General features: G+C 40.7%; 1 long non-coding RNA gene across 1 annotated transcript; it reads left to right on the forward strand.

The window, feature by feature from the left end:
- Positions 1–7,746: 7,746 nt before the first annotated feature.
- On the forward strand, positions 7,747–10,192 carry LOC118964457. The gene is made up of 4 exons (XR_005051503.1): positions 7,747–7,965; positions 9,133–9,447; positions 9,727–9,896; positions 10,043–10,192. It is a non-coding gene; the product is annotated as an uncharacterized LOC118964457 (long non-coding RNA).
- Positions 10,193–12,558: the final 2,366 nt, after the last annotated feature.

Here is a 12,558-nt window from a genome sequence, read left to right on the forward strand (position 1 = left end):
GAATCACTTTGTAAAAAACACCCTTGCACAGAAGAACTTTTGCAGCTCCGACATCTTTTTATTTTGATAGAGGTTAGGTTTTCCAGTATAGCCTTCTGGCCTACTCTACGTGACAGAAGTTAAAGAAGTGATAGATTCAATATACGGCCAGATCAGTAGCTAAAGAAGAATGTTATGCCTGTGCCACAGCTAAACCTCAGTTGACAACTATCCCTTTTCCACTTAATGTTAATTCACCTAGAGGTATAGCCTTCTGGCCTACTCTACGTGACAGAAGTTAAAGAAGTGATAGATTCAATATATGGTAAAGCTGTTCATGAAAGCAGGAATGCCAGATAATGACAGGTGCACTGATCTGCACTATTTGTATCCAAATGTACCCCTTAGATCTAGGCTCCCACCCTTCACTGTGGCAAGAGGAGATTATTATTGTATGGCTCGCTACATCACACACGGATGGGACGTAGGGGAAGTAAGAACATGCAATAGGACAGAGAATGTTACAACCGACAAGACAATGAGGGACTTGACTGGCAGATGAAAAGGCCTGGATGGATATCTGGTGATTTGTGGGGTGTTAGACTAAGACCTAACCTGCTTACCAATTGGACCGGTAGTTGTGCACTAGTGCAGTTAGGCATGCTCTTCACCCTTACCCAGTGCCAGGTAGAAGAGAGAGAAGGAGTGCTCCGTTGGGATCTTTTGACCCTAGAGTTTACATTGATAGCATTGGAGTTCCAAGGGGGTTACCTGGTGAGTTCTGGATTGGAATCAAGCATCTTGCAATAACAGCTGCAACTAGGTTGATGGGATGTCAGGATAGGATAGCCTTGGATATGTTACTGGCTGAAAAGGGTGGGGGAGGGGGGGGGGTGTGAGGTTTCGTCCCAGAATGACACAGCTCCGGACGGATCAGTGACCAATGCCCTGGCTGGTTTAACCTTTTGTAACTAGGGGGCAGTATTTTCATTTTTGGATAAAAAACGTTCCCGTTTTAAACAAGATATTTTGTCACGAAAAGATGCTCGACTATGCATATAATTGACAGCTTTGGATAGAAAACACTCTGACGTTTCCAAAACTGCAAAGATATTGTCTATGAGTGCAACAGAACTGATGTTACAGGTGAAACCCAGATAAAAATCCAATCAGGAAGTGTGCATTTTTTGAAACCGCCTCATGCCAATGACTCCTTATATGGCTGTGAATGAGCTACGAATGAGCTTACGTTTTCTACGTATTCCCCAAGGTGTCTACAGCATTGTGACGTCTTGTTACGCATTTATGTTGAAGAATAGCCATAAGGGACCACATTTAGCAAGTGGTCACATGATGGCTCCCGCAGAAAATGGATCCGGTTCCTTCACATACGAGGAGCCTAAGCTGGATGAGACCTTTTTTGATGTTTAGGGTTTTTAGGTTGTTTCCTGTTTTGATGTTTAGACTGTTTCTTTGATTAAGATTGTAACGAAAATCCTGATAAGAAGAGTTAAGATTCTGAAGTGGACCTAGAACAGTCGGTGAAAATACAGATGTTGGTATCTGTTAGGTTGATTTTGGATACCCATAGATATTGTTATCTAATAAAAATAGACGTGTGCTTGTGAGTATAATATTTAGTCAAAGTGTGGATTGTTATGAATTTTATGAATAATGACTAAACAATGTAGACATTTAACTATAACTATAACTAATTTAATTCTACCATGTTTTACTATATCTGATTAATAACGTTAGTTCATAAGAAAGAGGTTATGTAGCATGGACAAGGGGTAATTAGAAATTATAACCATTGTGGAAGAAGGAATGTATGTGTGTACCGAAAGTAAGCAAAGATAATCCTTAACCTAATGTTTGAACCGACCAAGCTATAACTCTGTGGAGATAAAATAAGACAGTGAGAGCCCCTCCAGGTTTTCCGTATCTGGGGGGACTGGAACTGTCAGCTAAGTGGTAATAAACTGTGGGGAGACTTCAGATGATAATCCAGATATAGTGTGTAATGTATGTGCGTTAGTGGGTTGGAATGGACTTTTGAAGCAGCTTTGTCCTTGTCCGAGAGGAGGAGGGACATTTAAGACGCTATGACGTTATGTGTGATATATAAACTAATGTACATGGAATTTTAAGCAGAGCTCTCGGGAATAAACGCTATTGATTCATTTTGAGACTGATCTTTGTCTATTTTATGCAAATAAGAACCTTACAATTTCTTAGAAACGGACAAAGTGTTTTGCTTTGTTATAATTGAATTGGTTAATGAACATATAGAAATGAAATTCCTCTAACACTATCATACATGGAACTTTAGATAAATTCTCCTTAAAACCAGTTATGCATTAGGGGGCGCTATTAAAATGTTTGGGAACATTTTTAGGAACATTAGGAACATTTGTTAGGAACATTTGCTATCTAACTGGGAGTCTCCTGAGTCAAAGCATCTGAAGTTCTTCAAAGGTGAATGATTTAATTTGGTTGCTTTTCTTATTTTCGTGAAAATGTTGCCTGTTGCCAGCAGAGCATAGCATTATGCCATGATAAACTTACACAAATGCTTGTCTAGCGTTGGCTGTAACGCATATTTTGAAAATCTGAGATGACAGTGTTGTTAACAAAAGGCTAAGCTTGTGTTTGAATATATTCATTTCAATTAATTTGCGATTTTTTGCGTATTTATGTCCGCTGCGTTGTGCTAATGCATTTGAGGCTATGATTACGCTCCCGGATACGGATTTGCTCGTCGCAAGAGGTTAACTTCTTAAGGTATAGGGGGCAGCATTTTCACTTTTGGATAAATAGCGTGCCCAATTTCAACTTCCTGCTACTCATGCCAAGAATATAAGATATGCATATTTTTAGTAGATTTGGATGGAAAACACTCTGAGGTTTCTAAAACTGTTTGAATCATGTCTGTGAGTATAACAGAACTTATGTTCTGTCTGTCTGTTCACTGAGATCTCATTGGCAAACGATATTTCTTAGGCACTTGTTTTCAGTTCCTACTGGATGTCACCAGTCTTTGGAATTTGGTTCAGGTTATTCATTTGTGCAATGAAGAAGTAGGGCCAACTAGGAACTGCGTAACACTGTTGAGAGTTGCGCAACACTTGAAAGGTAGCTTGGTTTGTTGTCTTCCTGTATTGAACACAGATAGACCCAGATAGAGTCTTCAATTTGATTGATTATTAACGTTTAAAAATACCTAAAGTTGTATTACTGTCACGGTTTTCTGTAGGCAAAGGAGAGTCGGACCAAAATGCGGCGTGTAGATTGCGATCCATGTTTATTAAACTATAGCAACACGAATCTAAATACAAACACTACAAAATAATAAACGTAATGAAAACCGAAACAGCCTAAACTGGTGCAAACTAACACAGACAGGAACAAGGACAATCACCCACAAACACACAGTGAAACCCAGGCTACCTAAATATGGTTCCCAATCAGAGACAATGACTAACACCTGCCTCTGATTGAGAACCATATCAGGCCAGACATAGAAATAGACAAACAAGACATCCAACATAGAATGCCCACCCAGCTCACGTCCTGACCAACACTAAAACAAGGAAAACACACACGAACGATGGTCAGAACGTGACAGTACCCCCCCCTCCAAGGTGCGGACTCCGGACGCACAACCTAAACCTATAGGGGAGGGTGTGGGTGGGCATCTCTCCGCGGTGGCAGCTCTGGCGCTGGACGTGGACCCCACTCCATAATAGTCTTAGTCCACCTCCTTAGCGTCCCTAGATAGGTTACCCTCCTTAATGACAGCTTGGGACAGAGGGGCAGCTCGGGACAGAGGGGCAGCTCGGGACAGAGGTAGCTCGGGACAGAGGGGCAGCTAAGCACTGAGAGGAAGCTCAGCACTGAGAGGAAGCTCAGCACTGAGAGGAAGCTCAGCACTGAGAGGAAGCCCAGGCAGGTAGTTGGATCCAGCAGATCCTGGCTGGCTGGCGGTTCTGGCAGATCCTGGCTGACTAGCGGATCTGGAAGAGTCTGGTTGACTGGCAGATCTGGAAGAGTCTGATTGACTGGCAGATCTGGAAGAGTCTGGTTGACTGGCAGATCTGGAAGAGTCTGGTTGACTGGCAGATCTGGAAGAGTCTGGCTGACTGGCAGATCTGGAAGAGTCTGGTTGACTGGCAGATCTGGAAGAGTCTGGTTGACTGGCAGATCTGGAAGAGTCTGGCTGACTGGCAGATCTGAAAGAGTCTGGCTGACTGGCAGATCTGGAAGAGTCTGGTTGACTGGCAGATCTGGAAGAGTCTGGTTGACTGGCAGATCTGGAAGAGTCTGGTTGACTGGCAGATCTGGAAGAGTCTGGCTGACTGGCAGTTCTGGCTGCTCCATGCTGACTGGCTGCTCTGGCTGCTCCATGCTGACTGGCTGCTCCATGCTGACTGGCAGCTCTGGCTGCTCCATGCTGACTGGCTGCTCTGGCTGCTCCATGCTGACTGGCGGCCCTGGCTGCTCCATGCTGACTGGCGGCCCTGGCTGCTCCATGCTGACTGGCGGCCCTGGCTGCTCCATGCTGACTGGCGGCCCTGGCTGCTCCATGCAGACTGGCAGCTCTGGCGGCTCCATGCAGACTGGCAGCTCTGGCGGCTCCATGCAGACTGGCAGCTTTGGCGGCATCCTGCAGACTGGCAGCTCTGGCGGCTCCTTGCAGACTGGCAGCTCCTTGCAGACTGGCAGCTCTATGCAGACTGGCAGCTCCTTGCAAACTGGCAGCTCTATGCAGACTGGCAGCTCTATACAGACTGGCAGCTCCTTGCAGACTGGCAGCTCCTTGCAGACTGGCAGTTCTGAACAAGCAGGAGACTCCGGCAGTGCTGTAGAGGCGGAAGGCTCTGGCAGCGCTGGACAGGCGAGGCGCACTGTAGGCCTGATGCGTGGTGCTGGCACTGGTGGTACTGGGCCAAGGACACGCACAGGAAGCCTGGTGCGGGGAGCTGCTACCGGAGGACTGGGGTGTGGAGGTGGTACTGGGTAGACCGGACCGTGCAGGCGCACTGGAGCTCTTGAGCACCGAGCCTGCCCAACCTTACCCGGTTGAATGGTCCCGGTCGCCCTGCCAGTGCGGCGAGGTGGAACCTTGGGGCGGCTACACTCCCCTGGTTTAGCTCCCCTGGTTTAGCCCAGGGTCCTCTCCCGTTGAGGATTTCCGTTGCGCATTTTGGAAACTGTTTTTTTCTGGATCAAACGCGCCAAATAAATTGACATTTTGGATATATGGACGGAATTAATCGAACAAAAGGACCAATTGTGATGTTTATGGGACATATTGGAGTGCCACCAAAAGAAGCTTGTGGATTTTTTCTCAGGTTTTTGCCTGCCATATGAGTTCTGTTATACTCACAGACATCATTCAAACAGTTTAAGAAACTTCAGAGTGTTTTCTATTCAGATCTACTAATTATATGTATATTCTAGCTTTTACGGCTGTAGCAGGCAGCTTAATTTAGGCACGTTTTTCATCCAAGCTACCCAATACTGCCCCCTACCCCAAAGAAGTTAAACTGCAATATGTAACTTTTTTGGGTGACCCAACCAAATTCACATAGAAATGTGAGTTATAGACCTGTCCTTCTAATTGAAAGCAATGTTAAGAAGCTGTAGATCTGTTCGATATGCGCCAGTTCTATGCTTTCCGTTCTTAAGTTTAGTTTGTGTGTCTTTTACTTTCGGTTCTGTACAACAGCTTCGAACAAATGAAAATACAATATTTTTAGTTCTGGAAAATATATTTCACAGCGGTTTAGATAGTACAATGATTCTCTGCACAATGACAGCTGGTTTTGTCACATAAACAGAAATTAGGCGAGCTATTAGAATTTTAGCAACCAGGAAATGGAGGAGTGATTTTTGCATGATGCACGTTTAAGGTTACAACCACAAAATGTAAACACTTCGTAATGGCTGAAATGGACTCAATGGAACACAAAGCTTTTCCTTGCATCTATAGGAATGGGTATTTAATGCACCATCTTGACAGTCAAAATAGAATAAATATTTTTTTGTGCAATTGAAAAAGTAAGAATTTAATACAGTTGAAATATTTACACATTAGTGATAAGAGAATTTCCAATCCCAGTGATAATAACAATCAATCAATAGCTCGGACCAATTTCCGAGCTTTGTAAGACCATGGGTATAATAATAATTAGTCAAAGACTCAGCTTATACAAAAGGTTAGTACAGTTTATTCAGAGAACGTTCTAAAATCAAGAATACAAAACAATTAATTTTATACTGACTTCTCACGCCCACACATTCACACAGCCATACGCACACACACACAAACAGACATGTTTGACACATGTCCTGCTACCCAGCCGCCAGAGCTTTGTGACCTTGTTCTTGACACATACTCCCTGTTCTCTCCCAATCTCTAGTCAGGTCGGCACCAAGCTCAGGCAGTCTGTGTTTAAAATATCATAAAGACATCGTTTTACCCTAATTCTGACTTGGACTACACATTTATTGATTATGATTTTATACATTCTAATCAATTCCATACAATTCTATGTTTCAAGGTGGGATTTTCTAATCATTCAATTAACAGACAATTCTCACCTATCAATTAGATGCGCTGAAATGAAAGCATCTATGAAAATAAACACTTTGATTATAGCCATTACATTAATTTTCTCATTTTTTTACTCCTAAGAGTCTAAGTCTTTGTGGGGAGGGGGATTCTACTAAGCTAACAGATGGACTTTCTTTTAAATGTATGCCACTTACTGTAAAAGGGAAGGGAAAACTCTTTGCTGAACTTTGGGCTCCACTTTTTCTGAGCGCACATGCAGTATAATGTGAGGGAACTGAATAGACTACAGCTTGGCAAACAAAACATAAACTTATGCACATAATCACATTTGTGGAGATAGGTCCAGACAAGGTTGCTGTATTGTACTGTACAGTACATATTGAGTACATCTTGAGTACCCACTATGGAAAGCTGGGACTCTCACGAACAGAGACTCCTTTTTGCTCAACGAGCCCCACAAGCTTCACGGGACTTGTCTAAAGTCGGTAACTCCGATGTGCCAACTTCTGTCTGTAGCATATGGATGGTTTGGGCTACAAACTAATATGACCGCACCTTCTGAGACTTTCACAAACACGTACAAAGGTAGCCCGACACTGGTTTAAAAATGAATGGACGTATTGAAGTAGTTTTGTGGCCAAAAAAGTGTTATGGGTATTTTTTTAAACTATTTCCTGAGCTTTCTTATATCTCTCAGATATAGGACAGACACTTCAAAACATAATTCCTTTTAATTTATTTTTGACTATCTGTTTTGCCATGTGTTATTCAATGCGTTTCTATGAGCTAATAGTAGTAAGGCCAAATTCAATGTTTCGTCAAATATATATATATATATATATATTATACCTACAAGGGTCCTAAAATGTTAAATCAAATATCTAAATATATATTCTTAATTCCATTCCTGTACTTTAGATTGTGTGTATTGTTAGATATTACTTGTTAGATATTGCTGCACTGTTAGAGCTAGAAACACAAGCACTTCGCTACACCCGCAATAACATCTGCTAAAAACATGTGACAAATATTATTTAATAATGTTTTTTTTAGATAGATCCTTGGTATAACCTAAATAATACCCCCAAACACACACACTCCCCCACCCCCCTCTAGGAACTTAGCTGTCAGCATAAACCATGCCATATCTGAAGAAGGGCATCCCTATTCTGAGCAACACATGCAAACAAACTTTGTGGTCATAGGTCAGCTTGCCAAAACATGAAATCAAGACCCACTTTGGAATATATCATGAACATTGGAGCTGCTGCTTTTTCTTCATCCACATGGTGGACCACTCAGAGTAAAATACTTTTTCAAATCCTCATCACCTCTCGATAACTACAATCTAACAACTACTGGTCTACAGTTATAGTGTTTTGACTGCACACTGCCGACTCTAAAAGGTAGTGACAGCATGTCTGTACGTTTTATTTTATTTTAAACTTGACTAATGCTAATAACCATGTTTTACTAAGCTGTATAAGGACTTAATGCATGCATATTTTCATTAATTGCAATTTACACTAAGTTTCCATCAGCAAAATTACTCTGGTAACCAGCTAGTAAGTTATTGCTCAGATGTATCTTACAACTGCACTCTCTTAAAACAATGGTCTAGAAAACAATGACTTCATTGAAAGAAATGGTTGAATGACTTTTTAAAATTGGATACTGGTATAGTTGCTGCAAAGAAATTACATCAAGAAATGTCATGAATTAACCCTAACCCTAACCATGTGGTTTGCAATCGACATTACAGTCTAAGATTTTCTGTAATTTCCATTTATGAATGGAATATGATGTAGGAATATGATATAATGAGATTGGTACAGCTAATGTATGTTACGTTGTCATAACCAAAAACTAAAGATATACTGCTCCATTGTTTATGTTTATGTTGCCATAGGAGACTTTGTAAACAAATGATGTAAAGCTTCAAATCAATTTAAAGAAATATGCATTTTGCTCTCCCTTAAGCTTTTGACTTCAGTTCCCACTGTCTGTTTGAAATGGGTTCTATGATGTGCATATTTATGTTATATCCCAGCATTAACACTTATCAAGAGCTTGGTGGCAAGTAGAATAAAGGTGTGTTAGTCCTAGACTAAAACAATACACTATATGCCCACAACACTGACTTGGCAAAAAAAATGTATACATAATATTTGAACTCAAAGTTGTCTTGAATGACCTCTTTGACATTAGTACATGTGCAGCAAATTTCAGCAACTACTTGTGCAGACTTTCGCATCTTGTTGACAACCTCAAGTTACATGAGTATTACAGGCTAATTAAATTTTTTGGGCAATTGATACCAACATTGAAGCTGAAATGTATGCTATTACTTAAATATGGCGCCAATAAAATCTGAATCTTTAATGATCTCTAGTTTTGACTGAAGTCATACATTGGTTTTCATATAAAATTATGTATTTTTTTCCATTTTTAGCTATTTTACTTTGACGTGCACATGCTGTTGGTGATTTTGGTTACGTACTGAATGCAGTTTTAAAAATGCAGTTACATCTTAGTGAGTTTCATTGTTGTGACTTTTGTATCCTTGCAACCAGATCGACCATATCTGGAGCAATGGTCACCCCTACATGTTTTGATGACTACAGTCTTTACAGTGTCCTGTCAGATGAGGAGCTGATGAAGCTGGCCATCGATCGCAGCCTCATTGAGGACAACAACTCTATTGGGTCAATTCAATCATCACAATCTGTGGATCGACAACCCAATTACCAGCCAAACCAATTTACGACTCGTGTCAGGCTCCCCTCTGCAAACAAGGCACATGTATGACTTTCCCGAGCCAATCCAAACCCAGCCAACCCACATCCAAACCCATCACCTGCAAACCCTCCATCAGCAGACCCTATTGTGTGAGTCTGTCAACCCTTTAACTTATTTTGACAGTATGTATTCCAGAAAGAATGAGTGTGAAAACAATTATTATTTTGATGAGCATTAAGTTGGTATTATAATTCCAAAATGCCCAACATAGAAATCCGATGCTGAGTGTTGATACATTTCCCTAACAGGGACAGCTGTAATAAGGGTGTTCCTCAAATGTGTGTCCTGATGCTGCTAATGTTTAGCAAGATCCACAATGACACTAAACTGAATGACAAATTTCCCCTTCCTTTTTGTCTATGCTTCAGAGATGCAAGACCCCTGGTGAATGTGATCAAGAATGGGGATTTAAAGGCTCTGAAAGAGATAGTGAAATGCAACCCAATGAGTCTCTTGGTACCAAATGAGGGAGGATGGATGTCTCTCCACGAAGCTGCATATTACGGTCAAATAGAATGCCTCAAGATTATATTAAGAGGTGAGAGTGAAATAAAGACAAGTGTAATTGAGAATGGTTTCTATTTTATACACCACAAGTCTTGAATCTCAGGCAGATCCTTTATTAGTACATGTTGATTATTTTTCATTTTCTTGGGTCACAAAGTTTTGTTGTCGTTCCTATAGCCCATCCTGGTATGGTGAACACATGTGGTAGTTACAATCAGACCCCACTTCTTTTGGCTGCCGCCTTTCACCGAGTGAACTGTGTTGAGTGCCTTCTGGACAGAGGTGCCAATCCAGACATTGCCAATGAGAATGGAGAAACACCACTCTTCAAAGGTAAACAAATCCTACAGATGTTAGATCTTAACTTGATCACTCTTTTGTCAAGGAGAATTTTCCTGATGCATCAGGAAATTCAAATGAGCCTCGCTAGTGGCTAAAAATAAGTAGTATTCTTTCTCTCCATGCGGGGGCAGTCAAGTCATCGGAATCAGGGCTCGCTATCTTAAAATAATGTTCTCGTTTCCTCAAGCACTATAGGCATAGGTCCTATTACTGCAACATTCAAATGTACCAAAATGTATCTGAAATGCAGCCATACACATCAACAACTGTCATTTTAATAACACAATATAGATATTGGCAAAGGTGCAAAGTACTACTTAAGTAGTTTTGGGGGTATCTGTACTTTACTTCACTACATTCCTAAAGAAAATGATATACCTTTTACTCCTTACATTTTCCCTGACACCCAAAAGTACTTCTTACATTTTGAATGCTTAGCAGGACAGGTAAATGGTCAAATTCACGCACTTATCAAGAGAACATCCCTGGTCATCCCTACTACCTGATCTGGCGGACTGTGCCTCTGCCTATCCGTAATTTAAAAAACAAGAAAATGGTGCCTTCTGTTTTGCTTCATATAAGGAATTTGAAATTATTTCTACCTTTACTTTTACTTTTGATACATAAGTATATTTAAAACCAAATACTTTTGCTAAAGTAATATTTCACTGGGTGACTTTCACTTTTACTTGAGTCATTTACTTTGACTCAAGTATGACAATTGGGAATTTTTCCAACAGTGGATATTGTTCTCCACTAGGCTTTAACTTAGTGTGTCTAGTGTATCCCAAGGATTCGATTCCGGCCCAAGCTCTTCTGGTACTAATGATGCAATCCAACGATGACTTGATGTAGTTACACATTTCAGGGTTAATTTACCCAGATCTTGATAAGAAATAACCATACCAGACACTTAAGGATAACATGAATAATAAAATAATAATAGTCAGTAGGGTAGGCTATACTAAGATTAGTTTCCATTTAAACAAAGTGCCAGGTAAATACTTTACTTCTATAGCAAGGTTTCCATCCTATTGGCGACAGTTTCATGAAAATATCCGCATGGAGAAAATATGCGAATTTCCCACCAGTGGTATGTTTCCACCAAACGGATATGTGCGTGATGACAAAGTGCACACAAAATGTACTTTTTCACTTAAGTTTTCATCTACCGAATAAAAATCTGAAGTTCAATGTGTTTACATTACATTTTCAACTCGACCTATAGTTTTTCTACAAACTGTTGCGTTAAATAGCAAATGTGCCTACTCTGTTCTTGACACTTGAGCTCTAGTTAACCTCTGGCAGATACAGTGCCGGTAATCTAATCTATCGTACATGATGAGATTATTATGGATAAGAGCGAGAATATTTTCAATTGTCAAACGGCAGTCAAGCATCGATTATCAAGTCACCAGAATAAGACCCTCAATATTTATTGGAAAGGAGAATCAAGCTCATCGCCATGCACTTTCACCACCCTGTGAAGTGAATCATTATTTGTTTCATTTGTAGCCTAAGAAACTGCATGGTTTCCCAAGTCGTAGCGGGAGGTTCACACACCATATCATCATGTGACTTCAGAATTCTATGGCAGGTTATTTAAGTGTCAGCCATTGTTGCCAGAACGACGCAATTTACTACAATCTGCCACCATCTACCACAAACGGTCGCGACAAAAGCTCAAAAGAAAGAACCACTGTATGTTCAGGTTAGAATAATTTGGTAAGCGACATTATTTGGTTTTCTTGCTGGGGAACATAAATAATCCAAAAGTACAGATATCAATTGTGATAGTCAACTCAATCATCTTTTTCCTGCCAAGGTCATTTACCGGTCATGTCTAGACGGGATACAGAGTTTGTCAAATTGAAATCAAAAGTGTATTTTTGCATTTCAGCAAACCCTAAACCTTTTTCTAAGCTTAAGATCATAACTTGCTTCATTCATTCTCCCAACTTGCTATGAAAAGTACATTTGACAAAAGCTGTATCCCTTCTAGACAAAACCGGTTTTACCCTCCATCCTCCTTCTCTTCTGAACCTCTCCTTTTTTGAAGGGTATTACAGGGACAAGCTGTAAATAAAAACACACACATACACAAAAACCTGTGATTTCTAATACATGGCACAAAAAGCTTACTGAGATGACATTTAGGCACAGACAGACAGACAGAGAGACAGAGAGAGACATAAAGAGAGAGAGTGCAATGCATAGGAGGATGCTGCATTGGCCTGACCCGCTGATCTAGCTAACTTTAGCTAGCTACATGGTTGACTCTGCAGCTAGCTAGCTTAGCCAGCTTACCTAGTGGCAACCTAATGTTTATTGCAAACGAATTAGTTCGCTAT

The sequence above is a fragment of the Oncorhynchus mykiss genome, chromosome 4 (genome assembly GCF_013265735.2).
Source record: "Oncorhynchus mykiss isolate Arlee chromosome 4, USDA_OmykA_1.1, whole genome shotgun sequence".
Classification (NCBI taxonomy): domain Eukaryota; kingdom Metazoa; phylum Chordata; class Actinopteri; order Salmoniformes; family Salmonidae; genus Oncorhynchus; species Oncorhynchus mykiss.